Source organism: Hyla sarda, chromosome 1, assembly GCF_029499605.1.
Source record: "Hyla sarda isolate aHylSar1 chromosome 1, aHylSar1.hap1, whole genome shotgun sequence".
Taxonomy (NCBI): domain Eukaryota; kingdom Metazoa; phylum Chordata; class Amphibia; order Anura; family Hylidae; genus Hyla; species Hyla sarda.
Genome location: NC_079189.1, coordinates 14,166,191 through 14,185,851, shown reverse-complemented (window position 1 = coordinate 14,185,851; position 19,661 = coordinate 14,166,191). Strand labels below are relative to the sequence as shown.

The following is a 19,661-nucleotide window of genomic DNA, read 5'->3' as shown; positions in this document are numbered from 1 at the left end:
GTAAATTGCCAAAAGGCCTCTCTGTCCATAAGTTTACGTTGAATGTCCCCTCCTCTTATGTTCATATGTACCTTCTCAATAGAATACACCTGAATGGAACGAATATTCCTGTTGTGTTCTTGTATGAAATGTAATGATGCACTGGAGCGATTTCTTATGCTTGTGTTAGAAATGTCATAGACATGTTCCAGGAAACGAGTTTTGAGTTTGCGTGTAGTGTAACCTACATATTTTTTGCAACATTCCTGACATTCAATGATGTAAATACAATTGGTGGTATTACAATTCAGATGATTTTTAATTGGGTATGTTTTGGTGTTATCACCATTGCTGAAACTTTTGCACAATTTGACAAATTTGCATGGGAGGCCTACGGTGGAGCTGCACTTGTAAAAGCCTGAAGCACGTAACCACATAAATGCACTTTTGGTTTGAGATGTGAAAATTCTTGGGGAGTAATGCCCCCATAGTGGGTGCTTTTTTGGGGACCACTTTACATCCCGATTTTAGTATTGTGGACATACATTCATCATATGTCAGTAGATGTAAATTGTTGTATATGATATGTTTAATCTCTTTGAATTGAGGTGTGTATGGGATATTTAAAACGGGGGCTGACATTTGATGTGTCCTGGTTGATTTGTTTTTTGCATGCCTAGTGAGTAGGTTCAGTCTCTTTCTTATTGACTCGTCTGTATGCTTGTTGTAGTTCTTTCACTCTTTAGCCGTGTAACCGTAGTCTAGATGTTAGTTGTGTGGCTTCCTTGTGGAAGTCTATGTCCGAGCAATTCTATTTAAATCTGGTTAATTTGCCTACTGGTATGGCTTTTACAGTGTGTGATGGATGATTGGAATCTGCTCTGAGAACTTTGTTGCCTGAAAGAGGTTTGCGGTAAGTGGATGTGACTATGGGCTGTCCCGCAATCTCCTTCAAAAGCAAGTCCAAAAATACTAATGAATATTCATTAACCTCTTCAGGACACAGGGCGTATGGATACGCCCTGCATTCCGAGTCCTTAAGGACACAGGGCATATCCATACGCCCATGGGAAATCCGGTCCCCACCGCTAGCCGGTTGGGGACCGGAGCCGGATGCCTGCTGAAATCATTCAGCAGGCACCCCGGCACATCGCCCAGGGGGGTCCTGAGACCGGAATCAATTCAGACATGCAATTTTCTCCAATTCCGGGCTGATCGGGTCTCTGGTGTTTTAGTTCTGTAACATCTGTCCCTTCAGATTTAGCAATTTTCATGAATTTTTTGAAAATTGCTGCTCTACTTTGAAGCCCTCAAATTTTTTCAAAATTATGTCCATTTTATGATACCAACATAAAGTGGACATATTGTATTTGTGAAGAAAAATAAAATTTATTGTGAATATCCATTTCCCTTACAAGTAGAGAGCTTCAAAGTTAGAAAAATGCTAAATTTTCAACATTTTCACGAAATTTGGGGATTTTTCACCAAAAAAGGATGCAAGTAACGCCGAAAATTTACCACCAAAATAAAGTAGAATATGTCACGAAAAAACTATCTCAGAATCAGAATATTCGGTAAAAGAGTTTTTGCGTTATTAATTCGTAAAGTGAAGGTGGTCAGAATTGCGAAAAAGGGCTCAGTCCTTAAGGTGAAAAAGGGCTGCGTCCTTAAGGGGTTAAATCCCTCATTAATGCATACATCAACACTGGATTCTGATGCAAAAAAAAGTGCAGTTTTATAGTTAAAGTGTATTGTAGACATCAAACAAATTGGTTGGAGAGAAATTTAAACCTCGCTCTAAGACAGAAATTTGATGTTCACTTAAGTTTCTGGAGGATAAATTCAAAATACCTCTAGATTTAACTGCAGGATGGTAGCGTCCACACTCTAAAAAGTAAATTACGTTACGTCTTTATATACTAGCATACCATGGGAGGTTGCCCTGAACACTTTGAAATTCCATTTGTGTAGCTACAGTAATTACACCCATGAATTGATTGGTTTAATTTTAAGAGATTCTTATGGTTTCCTATCACACACAATTTTTTCACATTTGATTGAGTGTTTTTTCTCCAATCCAGTGGAGTTTTGATGGGAGCCCGACATTCCCCCTCCCTCACGAATCTAACAGTGTCAGGGTGCGTTCACACGGAGTAATTCAGGAGGAATTTACTCGAGTAATTCCTCTTGAATTCTCCGCTACAAACGAATGCACATCTCCTCTGCCCATTGACTTTAATGTTATTTCTGCTGGCCTGTTCACACTGCGAAAACTCTGCTAGCAGAATTCCGACGTTGAATTCCGTTCCGCTTGAAGAAAGAGCATGTTCATTCTTCAAGCGTAATCCGTTAGCAGAAATCAATAGAAGTCAATGGTAAAAAAAAATTCCGCCTGAAATCGTTTTCGTGCGGAATTTGCACTCAATTCGTGGGCAATTTGCGTGCAATTTGTGCAGAATTTGCGCGCAATTTGCACGGAAATGGCTGAAAACCCCTTCACTTCTTTCTCCCCCATGTCCACGCGCAATTCCGCATGCAATTCCGCGCGAATTGCACCGCGTGAATTTCCCACAAATTTCGCGCAAAAAAAATTATTTTTTTTCGCCCGTAAATTTTTCAGCGTGAATTACTCTTCATTTACTCCGTGTGAACGCACCCTCACACTGAAAGGAGTTGTTCATCTATTCGGTGTCAAACACGTTTTCTGGTCACAAACTTGTGCGGAAGATACATAGACGACCTCTTCCTCATATGAAGGGGGGACGTCTCTCCCATACCACTTTTTGTAGACTATCTCAACTCCAATCTATTCAACATCAAATTTACTTTTGAGTTCCATTCTGACAGTGTACTTGACATTTTTGGACTTGCGTTAGTCACATCCACTTACCGCAAACCTCTTTCAGGCAACAAAGTTCTCAAAGCAGATTCCAATCATCCACCACACACTGTAAAAGCCATACCAGTAGGCAAATTAACCAGATTATAACAGAATTGCTTGGCCATAACAGACTTCCACAAGTAAGCCACACAACTAACATCTAGACTACGGTTATGCGGCTATAGAGAGAAAGTACAAGCATACAGACAAGTCAATAAGAGAGACTGAACCTACTCCCTAGACATGCAAAAAACAAATCAACCAGGACACGTCAAATGTCAGCCTTGGTTTTAAGTATCACATACACACCTCAATTAAAAGAGATTAAACATATCATATTCAACAATTTACATCTCCTGACATATGATGAATGTATGTCCACAATACTAAAATTGGGTTGTAAAGTGGTCCCCAAAAAAGCACCCATTTTGGGGGACTTACTCTCCCCAAGTATTGTCACATCTCAAACCAAAAGTGCATCTCCCTGGTTACGTACTTCAGGCTTTTTCAAGTGTGGCTCCACCGTAGGCCTCCCATGCAAAATTTTTAAATTGTGCAAAAGTTTCAGCACTGCTGATAACAACAAAACATACCAAATCAAAAATCATCTGAAATGTAATACCACCAATTGTATTTACATAATTGTATGTCAGGAATGTTGCAAAAAATATGTAGGTTACACTACATGCAAACTCAAAACTCGTTTCCTGGAACATGTCTATGACATTTCTAACACAAGCATAAGAAATCGCTCCAGTGCATCATTACATTTCATGCAAGAACACAAGAGGAATATTTGTTCCATTCAGGTGTAAGCTATTGAGAAGGTACATATGAACATCAGAGGAGGCGACATTCAATGTAAACTTATGGACAGAGAGGTCGTTCGGCAATTTACCTTAGATTCCAGAATACCCAATGGTTTAAATTTCCGAAAATAATTGCTATTTCATAATTGAAAACACATCAATATATGCCATATGGATTTACTCTGCTTTCATTTTTTCCTCCTCCCCATATATATTTACATGCTCTCATAATTTCATTTATTTTTTGTTATTGCTTACACCACTTTTTAGGCTATTGCTTTTACCCGTACCTCTGCATTCACCAACTATACCACGAAAAACGTCTTCATATTTAAATATAGAATGTGAAGTCTTGACGTGTATCTCATTGGTCCTATTCACATTACCATGCGTTTCTTGTCCTACATTTTTATTGAGGCAAGGTCCATTATAGATTTTTCGCATTGGACCTAGAATGTGCAGTGGAAGCATTCATTTTCCTGTATATTCTGTTTGTAAATAATGATATTTCAAAGATCACCCAACTACAAACGGAATATGGCTACTTGTTATTAGTGTTGAGCGGCATAGGCCATATTCGAATTCGCGAATATATGGACGAATATTCGTCATATTCGCGAATATTCGCATATTCGTAATATTCTTGTTTTATTTTCGCATATGTGAATATTCGCGTGTGCGAAAATTAACATATGTGAAAATTCGCATATGCAAACATTTACATAAACGAAAATTCGCATATGCGAAAATTCGCGCACCGGTCTCACACAGTAGTATTAGAGCCTTCTTACACCACATTAGCTGGAAGCAGAGAGGGATGATCACTGTGATGTGTACTGTGAAAAAAAAACAAAAAAACGAATATTCGTAATTACGAATATATAGCGCTATATTCGCGAATATTCGCGAATTCGCGAATATGTGATATTCGCGAATAAAATTCGAATTTTGAATATTCGCGAGCAACACTACTTGTTATACATTTTGGTTATAATTGGTTTGAAGATTGCTCTTTACCTAGCGGTGTGCTATTATTAACTCATTTGACTCACCTGTGGAATTACCTATTTAAATGTGATGTAAACCGACCTGTGTATCTTTTGGCAAAAGAGCGCATGTACTTGAAACGTGTCAAGATGTGTCAGACGTTGTGAAGTTGTTCCATGCTGTTTTAACGAGGATCTACCAATAAAGCTGCATTTTCTTCAAGTACTGGATCATTCTTTCATTTATTCATTGGCCATCTTTACTTACACAAATTGTTAGAGGCTATAAACATTAGAGCACCACAAAAATTGGTTTCAAGGCATTAAAGAAAAAGAAGACTAACAAAGTTATGTGTTTTCTGTTTAAATGACACAACCACAGCCCAAATGAAAAACTCTACATGGAACTTCTGACTTTTATCTTCGCTATTGATGAGGTGAACAAGAACCTGGATCTCCTCCCTAATATCACTCTGGGTTATCATATATTGGATACTTGTGAAGAAAAGATAACGTATATTCACAAAATGCTCAATATTTTATCAGGGAAAAGAAAGGATGTCCCCAATTATTCCTGCAGTCAACATGGTGAAGTCGTTGGTTTTGTCAGTGAAGATTTTGAACCAGCAGATATTTTGAATTTATACAATCATCCAAAAGTAAGTGTCAAATAAAAATTATATCCCAAAGTGTTATTCCGGAAATCAGGCATCACATAATTAATTTAACAATAATTTGACAACAATTAATGTGAAAAGCAATGCTATTACACAGAATGCCAGGCCAAGGAGAACACACAGTTCATACAGCAGGTCATATAATTATTGCACACAACACCGTTTTACTCACTAAATAGATTTCCAAATGGGCTATTTAGAGATGAGCAAACTTTTGAGTTTGAGTCACCAGTTTTGTTGAACTTTTTCAAAATCGCCGATTCGATTCGACTCGGTTTGACGCGAATCGGCACTAAAATAAGCCCGAAACATGTATCTAACACTGCCTTACAGCTGTGAAGCCCTCTCTGGCACTGCTTAGTATGTATTCAAGTGTTATTTACACTAAATTAAAGCGCATCAAGTATCCCTTGTTAATATTAGATGCCTGCCGATGTTAAATGCACACAGAGGTATCTGAAGCCACAGTGGCTTTTTCCAAATGTTCCAAAAATCATTCCTTTTTGGGAGTAGCAAGAGCTTTTTAGTCTGTCAAGTGAAGAAGATGGCATGGATTTCTCCAGGCGTTCAAAAAATGATCCCTTTTTGGGAGTAACTACAGAATTGGTGGACTGTCATTAGCTAGTGTACAGCAGGTGTTGTCAGACTGTTATTACCGGCATCAGGCAGTGGACAGAAGGAGGTGGCAGACTGATGTTACTGGCATCAGCCAGCGTACAGCAGGGGTGGGGGTAATACTGTGAAATCAGTGTCATTTGGCACAGATTTTTTTCTTATTTTGCCAGCCAGGTGACCCAGGCCTCATTGGAAGTAACAGCAGGGGTGTGGAAATAAAAAAAAAAAAACATTATAATTACTTGTCCAAGGGACTAAAGAGTAACACAATCTACTTGTCCCTCAAGAAAATCCATTTTCCTAGTAGATAAAATAATTTCAACCAAAATAGCATGTAAATAAGGTCTTTATTAGTTTTTGCACTTTTGTTTTTTCCTCCTTGTCCTATAATAACCATAACACTTATTTTTCCATCTACAGACCCATATGAGGCTTGTTTTTTGCGGGGCCAAGTATACTTTGTAATGACACCTTAAATTTTCTATAACTTATGCTCTGAAACAAAAAAATTATTTGTCAGGTGAAATTGAACAAAATGCAAATGTGGGGGTTTTCTTTTTTTGCCATTCACCTTGTGGTCAAACTTACATACAAACTTACTTATTTTGATACTTTAGGTCGGACTGATTACACCAACACCAAATTTGTTAAATTTCCTTCATGTTTTAATTATTATTTTTAATTTTTTTACTTTTGAATAAATAAAAAAATCCTGACCCCTATAACATTTTTAGTTTTCCATATACTGGGCTGTAGACTTTTTTGCTTAATTTTTTGGGGGATATGATGTTATAAACATAAAAAAAAAAAAAATTCTGTGATTTGGTATTTTTTTTAACGTTAAAGCTATTTATCGTACGGGATATAAAATGTTATTTTTTAATAGTTCAGACAATTACACACGCGCCAATATCAAATATGTTTATTTTTATTATGTTTACATATTTTTATATGGAAAAGGGGGGTGATATGAACTTTTAATATGGAAGGGGTTAATGGGTGTTTTTAAACTTTTATTAAACTTTCTTTTTTTAAATACACTTTTTTTTAGGAGGAATCATTTAGATTCCTCATACAGATCAATGCAGTTCTATTGAACTCCATTGATATGTGTTCATTTGGTTGAGCCTGCTCAAGCCAGGCTCAATCAAGTGCACATCTATGGGGGCAGCCATGAATGCAGAGTTAAGCCCTCCGGCTACCTCCACAGGGTATCGCCCCCCCCCTCATAATAGGGCTGTAGGGGGGCCATCCACCCTGCTAGACCACCAGGGATGGTTAAAAGATTCCTTTAGACACCACTGTCAACTTTGACAGCAGTGATCTAAAGGGCTAATAGCCGGCCGCGGCGATCGCCACATGCCGGGCTATTAGTGGCGACCGCTGGCTACTGAAATCAGCAGGGGGCCTCCTAGTATGGAGCAGGCTCGAGTCAGGAGCTCACTCCATACACCGTGAGCGCCGGCATTATAAAAAAAAAAGGGGGAAGTCGGTTTGGCCCTGCTTCCCGATACAGGCCTAAATCTATGGAAAATTCACCTGCCCGGCACCCAGAACTATATGTCTCGGGCATAGGGCGATAGGATTTCCACATCCCTGTAACAGGTTCCTAAAATATTTTTTTTTCAAATTTTTACAGCCAGGCGTCCCAGGCCTGTCTGGAAGTAACAGGTTCAAAAATGTTTTTTTTTTTTTTGCCAGCCAGGTGACCCAAACCTAGCTGGAAGTAACAGATTCCTTAAAGATTTTCCCATCACTGAGACCCACACAAGTATGAATCAGGAATGTTTGACAGCAAGATCTAAACTGTGTGCCAAACAGAGACAAAACTTTTTTTTATTTTTATTTTTTGCCCCAGCCAGACAGTCCAGACTTGCCTGGAAGTAACAGGTTCCTAAAAGATTTTTTCAATTTTGCCAGGCGGCCCAGGCCTGGCTGGTTGGAGGTTGCACCATCAACAGTCATAGCATAGTGGTTTACTGGAGAAATGTTATAGCCAGCCTACAGTATGAGGTTGAGAAACGTGTTTTATTGACAAATTTTGTCAGCCAGGCGGCCCAGGCCTGGTTGGCTAGAGGTTGCACCAGTAAGGGTGATGGTGTAGTGGTTTACTAGTATGAGGCATAGTATCCTGCATACAGCAGGAGGTTAAAAAATGTGATGCCTTACAGTATCCCCACCATGCCTACCCTCACATAGAAACATAGAATGTGTCGGCATATAAGAACAATTTGGCCCATCTAGTCTGCCCAATAATCTGAATCCTATCAATAGTCCCTGGCTCTATCTTACATGAAGTATAGCCTTATGCTTATCCCATGCATGTTTAAACTCCTTCACTGTATTTGCAGATACCACTTCTGCAGGAAGGCTATTCCATGCATCCACTACTCTCTCAGTAAAGTTATACTTCCTGTTATTACTTTTAAACCTTTGCCCCTTTAATTTAAAACTATGTCTTCTTGTTGTAGTTTTTCTTCTTTTAAATATGCTCTCCTCCTTTACCGTGTTGATTCCCTTTATGTAATTAAAAGTCTCTATTTATATCCCCTCTGTCTCTTCTTTCTTCTATACATGTTAAGGTCTTTTAACCTTTCCTGGTAAGTTTTATCCTGAAATCCATGTACTAGTTTAGTGGCTCTTCTTTGAACTCCCTCTAGAGTATCTATATCCTTCTGGAGATACGTCCTCCAGTACTGCACACAAATACTCCAAGTGAGGTCTTACCAGTCTTCTGTACAGTGGCATGAGCACTTATCTCTACTGCTTATACCTCTCCCTATACATCCAAACATTCTGCTAGCGTTTCCTGTTGCTCTATTACGTTGTCTTCCTACCTTTAAAATTTCTGAAATAATTACTCCTAAATCCCTTTCCTCAGTTACTGAGGTCAGGACTGTGTCAAATATTTTATATTCTGCCCGAGGGTTTTTATGCCCCAGGTGCATTATCTTGCACTTATCCACATTAAATTTCAGTTGCCAAAGTTCTGACCATTCTTCTAGTTTGCCTAAATCCTTTTCCATTTGGCAAATCCCTCCAGGAACATCAACCCTGTTACATATCTTTGTGTCATCAGCAAAAGACAATACCTTACCATCGAGACCTTTTGTGATATCACTAATGAAGATATTAAACAAAATTGGTCCCAGTACAGATCCCTGAGGTACCCCACTGGTGACAAGACCTTGCTCTGAATATACTCCATTGACTACAACTCTCTGTTGGCTCACTCAGCCACTGCCTAATCCACTCAACAATATGGGAGTCCAAGCTCAATGACTGCAGTTTATTGATAAGTCTTCTGTGTGGGACAGTGTCAAAAGCCTTACTAAAATCTAGGTATGTGATGTCTACTGCCGCTGCCATCTGTTATTTTAGTCACCCAGTCAAAAAAATCAATAAGATTTGTTTGACATGATCTCCCTGAAGTAAACCCATGTTGTTTTTCATCTTGCAATCCATGGGATTTTAGATGTTCCACAATCCTATCCTTTAGTAGGGTTCCCATTATTTTCCCCACTATTGATGTCAGACTTACTGGTCTATAGTTGGTTGATTTCTCCCTTCTACCTTTTTTGTGAATAGGCACGACATTTGCTAATTTCCAGTGTTCCGGGACAACTCCTGTTACCATTAATTGGTTGAATAAATCTGTTAAAGGGGTTGTGCGCTGCCCTGCCTTTCGGAGCTCCGCTCACAGCAACTGGAAGTTCATTACTCCGAATGCTGTGTACAGGCTTCCGTGTTTGAGGCCGCCGGGTGTGACGTCACACCTAGCCCCTCGTGACGTCTCGCCCGCCCCCTCGTGACGTCACGCCCGCCCCTTCTACCAAAGTCTATGGGAAGGAGGCGTGACAGCGATCGCGCCCCCTTCCCATAGACTTTCGTTTTGTTGAGGGGGGCGGGCGAGACATCACGAGGGGGCGGGCGAGGCATCACGAGGGGTCGGGCATGACGTCACGCCCGGCGGCCGCGAACACGGAAGCCCGCACACAGCGTTCGGAGTAATGAACTTCCAGATGCTGTGAGCGGAGCTCCGAAAGGCAGGGCAGCGCACAACCCCTTTAACGGTTTTGCTAGCTCACCACTAAATTCTTTTAATAATTTTGGGTGTATCCCATCAGGCCCCTTTGACTTATTTGTCTTCACTTTAGACAGCAAACGTAGAACCTCTTCCTCTGTAAAGACACATGCATCATATGATTCATTAGTCTCCCTCTCTAATTGAGGTCCTTTTCCTTCTTTTTCTTCTGTAAAGACTGAACAGAAGTATTCATTAAGGCAGTCGGCTAGCCCCTTATTCTCTTCTACATACCTTCCTTTTTTTGTTTTTAATTTAGTTATTCCTTGTTTTAATTTCCTTTTTTCATTTATATATCTGAATAATGTCTTATCTCCTTTTTTCACAGACTGAGATAGTTTTTCTTCTGCCTGCGCTTTAGAAGTTCTTATAACTTGCTTGGCCTCTTTCTGCTTAGTCTTGAAGATTTCCCTATCTTCATTGCTCTGGGTTGTTTTATAATTACTTAATGCTAGCTTTTAGTTTTTTATGATTTTGGCCACTTCTGCTAAATACCACAGTGGTCTCTTCCTTTTTCTGCTTTTACTGACAAGTCTAATGCAATTTTCTGTTGTCTTCAATAATGCGTCTTTTAAGTAGTCCCATTTCTCCTGGACTCCATGTAATCTGTTCCAGTATGATAGGGACTCATTGATGACTAATCTCATTTTTGAAAAGTCAGTTTTTCTAAAATGTAAAACTTTTGTTTTTGTGTGGTGTGACTCCTTCACTGTTCTTATATTAAACCACACTGACTGGTGATAACTAGATCCCAAGCTTTCGCCTACAGTAACATCATATACCAAATCCCTGGGTTCGCTCCTCAACCACTTGTTGCAGAGATAATCCCAGTAGGAAATTTAGGATTTCTGTACTCCTGGCAGAACTAGCTATTTTGGTTTTCCACTTTATATCCGGATGATTGAAGTCTCCCATAATGATAACTTCTCCTTTCATTGTCATTTTAGCTATTTCTTCAACTAGTAGATCATCTAATTCTTTAACTTGGCTAGGTGGTCTATATATCACACCTACACGAGTTACTGTCTGATTACCAAACTGCAACGTAACCCAAACTTACTCTATGTTGGCCTCACTAACTTGTATTAGGTTAGATTTTATACTATATTTCACATATAGGGCCACTCCTCCTCCTTCCTTACCTTCTCTGTCTCTTCTGTATAAAGAGTACCCTGGTATGGATATGTCCCAGTCATTACTTTCATTAAACCATGTCTCATTAAACAGCCACTAAATCTACATTCTCAGATTCCATTATTGACCCAAGTTCATTGATTTTATTACCTAAACTGCGGGCATTTGTAGACAGAACTCTGAGCTTGTCATTTCTGAACCTCTGTGCTACTGACATGTTCTGGCATTGTTTCGAGGGGCAATTGGCCTCATGGATTTTCCCTCTTTTGCCCCCTTTCCTAGTTTAAATACTACTTAGCAAATTCTTGGAATTGTTCACTGAGTAATTTGTTCCTTTCTTTTCCAAGTAAAGCTATCATGAGACACAAAGCCAAATCCTTGCTCTTGACACCATTTACTAAGCCATAGGTTGAACTCATTAATGCGCCTCTGCCTATCATTCTGAACGTTATGCACAGGCAGAACTTCAGAAAATTAAACAGTGGATGCAAAATGATGTACATCATTACCAAGTGTGATAAAAGATTCCTTCACCTCTGAAACTTCATTGCAAGCCAGGTCATTTGTCAATAGATTGACAAGAACATCCACGTCCCTTTCCTGCCAGTCCCACTAGTGCTATGCTCGGCCACTGCATCCCTCTCCACCACTTCAGCAACAGCAATAGTCCCTATAGGATTTGTGCAAAGCAGATGTTATTGATCAGGAATGGATTCTGACTCCTGAATGAGAATTGTGGCTCCTGTTCTCTCTCTCTCTCAAACACACAGACACACACACACACACACACACACACACACACACTGTCTGTAATTCTTTGTTCCCTAGTATGCATATTGGCATCTTGTCAGTGGAAATTAAAGGGGTTATACACTATAAGGGGATTTTAGCATGTACCTGGCAGGCAGTAATGGACATGCTTAGGAAGGATCTGTGCTTGTCTTGGGGCTAAATGGCTATGTTGTGAGATTACCATAATACTGTGGCTAGCTTTTTGTGAACTGCTATTTCCTGTTTGATTTTTCTTTTTTTGACTACAAATCCCATAGTTCCATTTTCCTCCTACCCAAACATCAGCCACCCCACCCTTTGAAACATAGATGAGCTGCATCAATTCAAAATACCTGTGGTTTTCAATCCGGATGCCTACAGCTGTTGCATTAGTTGCAGATAGATCTCTCTCCCACCAAGCGATGGCTCCACCCATTGAAGCAGACAGGCTCCCTGTCATCCGCTGACTAGTGAGTCAGGTCTCAGTTGTATTGCAACCTGGGAAAAATCTGAGACAACAGTCATTTTGTTTGCTGTTAAAAATTTATATTGGGGTTAAAATCTCATCAGAATTGTGAGAAAGCTGTGACACACAGGTACAGACACTCTATTTTGAACTACACTAACTTCACAACCCCCTGTAGCATAGTTAAATAAAAGAAAAATTCTGGAATACCCCTTTAAAATCAGCTGGTTCAGCCCCAACTGATGGCCACAAAAATGTATTTTTGCCAGGGTGTCACACAGAACACATTTCATGATGGGTAAAAGTGAAAAGTTGTCTCAAGACCTTTGCAACCTAATTATTACAAAACATAACAATGGTGTTGGTTTCATTTTTAAGCCTCTGAATGTTCCAGTGAGCACTGATGGGGCTATACTACAGAAGTGAAAAGGAAATCATTTCACCATAAATTTGCCTCAATCAGGTGCTTCTAGCAACATTTTTGACAGTGGAGTGAAAAGAATAATCAGAAGAGTCCAAGAACCAAGGACCATTTGTGGAGAGCATTAAAAAGACCTAGATTTAGCAGGTACTGTTGTCTCCAAGAAAACAGTAAGTAATGCACTCCACTGCCAAGATCTGTAGGCACGCTCACCACACACTGCCATGACCCGTATTCACCCTCAAAACAAAAGACTCCATCGCTGAATAAAAAGCATGGTGAAGTACATGTAAAGTTTGCTGCACAACATTAGGATAAACTGGTGAAATACTGAGAGAATATAGTGTGGTCAGATGAGAGCAGAATGGAACTGTTTGGTGCCATATTACACACCATATTTAAAGGAGAAATAGCACCGCATATAACCCTAAAAACACCAACAGTGAAGTTTGTAGGTGGGAACATCATAGTGTGGGGCGGCTTTTTAGCAATTGGGTCTGGCAAATCTCACATAATTGAAGGAAGTATGAACAGGCAAATTTACCTAGACATTCCTGACAAAAAACTGCTACCATCTATCAGGATGATGAAGATGACACAAGAGCGGACATTTCAGAAAGACAATGACCCCAAACACATGGCCAATGAAACTCTTGCATGGTTTCAAAGATAGAAAATAAACCTATTAGAATGGTTCAGCCAATCACATGACATTAAGCAATAAAAATCTATAGAAAGAACTGATTCAAAGAGGTCCACAAAACCTTCAAGGGTTGAAGACTGTTTCTGTAAAAGAATAGGTTCCCCCCAGGGCACTGCATGTGACAACTCCATACAAGAGTTGAAGCCGTCATTACTAGAAATGAGCGACTCTTTGAAAAATTTGATTTGATAGATTCACCAAATTTTCTGAAAAAATTAGGTTTGGTCTGAATTTATTTGGGGCAAATCACTATTAAAAATGGCAATTTCTGGCCTATAGAGAGCCTCAATAGGGGTGTAGAACACTTTGCTATGTCCTAACACGCATAGGGAGTGTGCTGTGTTAGTGAAATAATACTGTTATTCAATATGACATGCAGATTACAGGCATTGATATTAGAATCACTGCCGCAAAGCGTCTTTATGAGGCAGATTTTTCATGTAATTTTTATTTAATTTGAGCATCGAGCTGGCGGTGCGCCACGAGGCGAGCTACCACCTGTTCCAGCCCCTGCCTCTCAGCGCACCCCCAGACTCTGAGCGTCCACTTGAAAAGCAAGGGACTGCAGTACCAGCAACTTGGACAGGAGCACACTCAGCTTCTGTGCCATTGGATAAGTGGGTGCATAAAGCTAGAAGTGGCTGCAGTGAAAAAGCTTGCACTTGTATCTTAAAATCGAGCTGGCGCTACTCCACCATGTGAGCTACCACCTGTTCCTGCCCCTGCCTCACAGCGCCCCTACGACTGTGAAAGTGTGAATGTTTCATTTAATCAGTTATGGTTCATTGTTATTGCTCCAAGCTGTTTCATTGGATTCTTGTGATTATTCCACAGTTAATATGATGGCGACGACCATAGGGCCTCAGTCTTGAAAGGATTACATCGATTTTTTTAAGATTTAAATTTAAGATTTTTTATTAGATTCCCAAGTTTAATGTCCCGATGTTTACTTTAACTAATACTGTATGAACACAAAACCCAAACTAACAAGGAGTCACATGACGGCACAATGACAGAGCCTAGAGGTGGCAGCAGCATGAGGAGACCATAATCTGGCAGAATGACACAGCCTGGAATTGGTGGCAGCAAGAGAAGACCATATAGTGGCTGAATGACACAGCCTGCAGCTCACAGCAGCATGAGGAGACCATAGGGCCTCATAATCCCTAAAATTAAAAGATAAATTCTAAAATTTAAATTGAAGATTTATGGTAGCTAGTGCTACCATAAAAATTTGTAGGTAATGTCCCAGGCCCAGCTGCATCGCTAAACCATATAGTGGCTGAATGACACAGCCTGCAGCTCGCGGCAGCATGAGGAGACCATAGGGCTTCACAAACCCTAAGATTAAAAGATGAATTTTAAAATTTTAATTTAAGATTTATATTAGATTCCCAAGTTTAAGGTCCCAGTGTTTACTTAAAACGAATACTATATGACCACAAAATCCAAACTAACAAGGAGTCATATGGCGGCACATTGACAGAGTCTAGAGGTGGCAGCAGCATGAGCAGACCATAATCTGGCAGAATGACACAGCCTGGAATTGGTGGCAGCAAGAGGAGACCATATAGTGGCTGAACGACACAGCCTGCAGCTCGCGGCAGCATGAGGAGACATGAGGAGAAAATTTAAATTGAAGTTAAGAGTATGTTCACACTACGGAATTCCCGTGTAATTCCGCGGTGTGAATTTAACATTAGTTTGAATGGGTCTCCGCGAGACCCATTCACACTGCGGAATTTCAGCAGCAGACAATTCCGCCGCTGAAATTGTTCTGCGCAAAGAAAGAACCTGTTCATTCTTTGCGCGGAAGTCCGAGTACTGCATAGTCGTCAATGATGACGGCGCAGTGCCGCGCGGTCCTACCACCGCCGTCGGCTGCCAGGCTGAATCTCCGGTCGTGGAATTCTGCGAGCGGATATTCCATTCACACTCTGTAGTGTGAACATACCCTTATGGTAGCTAGTACTACAATAAAAATTTGTAGGTAATGTCCCATGCCCAGAAGCATCAGTAAACCATATAGTGGCTGAATGGCATAGCCTGGAGTTGGTGGCAGCATGAGTAGAACATATAGTGGCTGAATGGAACAGCCTGGAGTTGGCGGCAGATGAGGAGACCATATAGTGGCTGAATGGCAAAGCCTGGAGTTGGCGGCAGCATGAGTAGAACATATAGTGGCTGAATGACACAGCCTGGAGTTAGCGGCAGATGAGGCAACAATAGGGCTTCACAAACCCTAAGATTAAAAGATGAATTTTCTAATTTTAATTGAAGATTTATGATAGCTAGTGCTACCATAAATTTTTTTAGGTAATGTTCCAGGCCCAGCAGCATCAGTAAACCATATAGTGGCTGAATGGCACAGCCTGGAGTTGGCGGCAGCATGAGTAGAACATATAGAATGAGATTTATCAAGCTCTGTAGTAGATTTATTTTTTTGCATAAAAAGTCACACATACTTGCGCAAGTGCGACTTTTCTATACATGCTGCGACTTTTTGATTTTTGCTTATGCAAAGCACATTTCAAAAATCTGCTCACGTAGTAATTTTTGCAGTGGTCATGTATTTGTCAAATGCGATAGTCGCTATTTATTAAGAAAAAAACAGCATCTCTATTTAAAAGTTGCATATGTATTCCAGGTCCAACCTGGCTTACAGAAAGTGCATACGTCTGCAGAAAAGGACATTAAAGCGGTTATCCAGGAAAAAAACTTTTTTTTATATATCAACTGGCTCCAGAAAGTTAAACAGATTTGTAAATTACTTCTATTAAAAAAATCTTAATCCTTTTAGTACTTATGATCTTCTGAAGTTAAGGTTGTTCTTTTCTGTCTAAGTGCTATCTGATGACGTGTCTCTGGAACCGCCCAGTTTAGAAGCAAATCCCCATAGCAAACCTCTTCTAATCTGGGCGGTTCCCAAGACACGTGTCATCAGAGAGCACTTAGACAGAAAAGAACAACCTTAACTTCAGAAGCTCATAAGTACTGAAAGGATTAAGATTTTTTAATAGAAGTCATTTACGAATCTGTTTAACTTTCTGGAGCCAGTTTATATATATAAAAAAAGTTTTTTCCTGGATAACCCCTTTAACACCCACTTTAACAACTGTTCTAGTTCTGCATCATCAAACAAAGCTACTACAATAATGTTAAGGTTAATTATAGAAAAAAATTAATTAAATAACTAATAATTCTATTAATTTTAAGGTTGAAAATACACACTGCACACCTTGTTAATTTTAGGACACGTACATGCCCACTTAATTATAAAATTAATGTTGTGTTAAAATAGAATAAGGCACAAAATAATTGTGACAGAATTTTTACAGACTGCGTAAATAATCCATATGTGGCACTAAAATTTTTCCTTTAAAAAAGAAACCCATACTAATACAGCTTCATGCACATTTTGGGGTGGTTAACGTACCGAGCCATTTCTTTTTTATTTTCGTAGCTTTACTATTGTTTATATGCCTGTTGGTGCTGTGCTGTCTTCCTTCCTGACTTAAACTCTGGCCTCAACGCAATGACGCAATACTCCGCCAACCAACGTCACAAAATGCAGGCTCAAAATTAAACAAAAAAGCCTCCAGAGTACGGATATTCATGGTGCCCCATAGTATTTCTTTAATATTTTTTAATTTCTGAGGACGGTGGATGGGTTGTTGCAGGATAGTTGGAGTGCAGCTATTTAGTGCCAAGCAGGCCAGGCAGGGTGTCACCCGACGCGATACGCCCCCCATCCCCGTCACTCTCTAGCAACGCTAATGGTAATAAAGGGTGGATAAAGAACTTTGGCTATTAACATAAGGGAAAACTTTTCTGCTTTAAAAAATGCTTTTGTAAGCGGGTTTCCAGGGTTTTGCTTACGTGTAATTTATTTATCAAGGTTGTGCAACTATATCATAAATAGGTCGCACATAAGTAAAGGTAAGTAAAAAAAAAAAAGATCATATAAAAGCCATACGTTTGAAAAGAATGATAAATTTCCTTCATAGTGGCTGAATGGCACAACCTGGAGTTGGCAGAAGCATGAGTAGAACATATAGTGCCTGAATGGCACAGCCTGGAGTTGGCGGTAGCATGAGTAGAACATATAGTGGCTGAATGGCACAGCCTGGAGTTGGCAGAAGCATGAGTAGAACATATAGTGCCTGAATGGCACAGCCTGGAGTTGGCGGCAGCATGAGTAGAACATATAGTGGCTGAATGGCACAGCCTGGAGTTGGCGACAGCATGAGGAGACCATATGGTGACATAATGAGACAGCCTAGAGGCGGCAGCAGCAGCATCAGGAGTCCTGAAAGTGACAAAGTGGTGCAGTGGGTGGCAATACCAGTACCCGGTGACGAAGGTGGGTGAAAAAAGGTCTGATGCGGAGGAATGTTTGAAACTGGGGAGCAGCACCTTAAATCTCTTTGGCACTATACATATTTGTTAAGTGTTGGTGTGGCACCATGGTCAATCTACTCTGATGCATCAGGCATTGGTGGTTGAAAATCCTGGCTGATCCATGCCTGATTCATCTTCACAAAGGTCAGTCTCTCCAGATTTTTCATGGACAGACGAGTTCTCCTTGGGGTGACTATGGCCCCCGCCGCACTAAACACCCGCTCTGATGGCACACTATTGGCTTGGCAGGGCAGCTTTTCCAGGGCAAACTCTGCTAGTTGCGGCCACAAATCAAGTTTGGCTGCCCAAAATTCCAGCGGATCTTCAAGGTGTGTTGGCATGGGCATGTCCAGGTATGCCACCACCTGCTGTTTCAGGTCCTGCTCCAAGTCTACCTGCTGCTGATGAGTTGCTTCACTATGTGGGTGAAGAAAGCTACTCATCAGCGACTGTAGACTCAGGCTGTTGCTGATGGAGCTGGTACTGCACCTGCCAGCCCACCCCTCCCCAGCAGTGGAATGTGAGCGCAGAGGGCCCCCCGAGTCAGACCTGCGAGAGGACGGACGATGGTGCAGATAGGCATTGGCCAACTGACTATGTAGGATGTCTTTGTAGTAGGTCAGTTTGTCCTCCCTCTCAGTGGGTGTGAAAAAGGTCCCCATTTTGTGCCAGTAGCGAGGGTCCAAAAGGTGGAGAGCCAGAAATCATCCCGCTGCCGAATGGTGACAAATCGGCGGTCACTACGCAAGCAAGTCAGCATGCATCGTGACATTTGTGCAAGTGACTCGGAGGGACTCCCTGCCTCCTTCTCCACTGCATACTGCCACGGTGTGTCTGAGTCCTGTGTATTGCCTTCCTCTTAACCCTCTAGCTTCTCTAGCTGCTCCTCTTCTCCTGTCAGATGACTAGAAAAACCACCTATCTTGCGAAACCTAGACTGTTCTCCACTGTGCCCCTCCTCCTCCTTCTCCAGTTCAGCCCCCACAGGACTCATGTGGTGATGAGATGTAGGTGCTACGTCTTCATTGCCCTGACCAGCCATCGTTTCCAACACGTGTTGTAGTAGATGAAGCAGTCGAATGACGTTGTTCATCCCATAATCCTGGCGACTGACTAATAATTTGGCTTACTCAAAGGGCCTGAGCAAATGGCAGGTGTCACGTGTGAGCTGCCACTGGTTCACATTGAAGTTACACAGGGGATTACCGCTATCTGCTTGGATCATCAAGAAATCGGTGATGGCTCTTCTCTGTTCGTACAGTTGGTCCAACATATGGAGGATGGATTTCCAACGTGTGGCAACGTCACAAATCAAACTATGTTGGGGGATACCGTTCTGACGCTACAGCTCAAGAAAAGTGAGCTTTGCGGTGTACGAGTGGCTGAATTGCATGCAAAGTTTCCTTCCCATTGCTAAGATGTCTTGCAGATAGGGGGAACACTTCAGGAACCGCTTGACAACCAGACTGAACACGTGTGCCATGCAGGGTGCATGGCTTAGGCTTCCTTGTCGCAGCGCAGACAAGATGTTCTTCAGGTTGTCAGTCACCATGGTTCCCATTTCCAGTCTGGGTGGAGTAAGCCATGATTCGATTTCTTTATGAATGACTTTTAGCAGTTCCTCCCCTGTGTGACTCCGTTCGCCAAGGCAAACCATGTGAAGAACAGCGTGATACATGGTATACTGGAGGGGCACTGAGACTTGCCCGTGCAGTGGAGGCTGAGGAGACGGTG

The 19,661-nt window shown here is 41.0% G+C and overlaps 1 protein-coding gene across 1 annotated transcript in view; it reads left to right on the top strand.

Moving 5' to 3' along the window:
* LOC130312355 (vomeronasal type-2 receptor 26-like) overlaps positions 1-19,661 on the top strand; it is a 67,234-nt gene that overhangs the window by 19,370 nt on the left and 28,203 nt on the right. Inside the window, exon 2 of the mRNA XM_056552573.1 lies at positions 5,202-5,314. The gene's annotated coding sequence lies outside the window, so the exon portion shown is untranslated. The remainder of the gene's footprint in view (positions 1-5,201; positions 5,315-19,661) is intronic.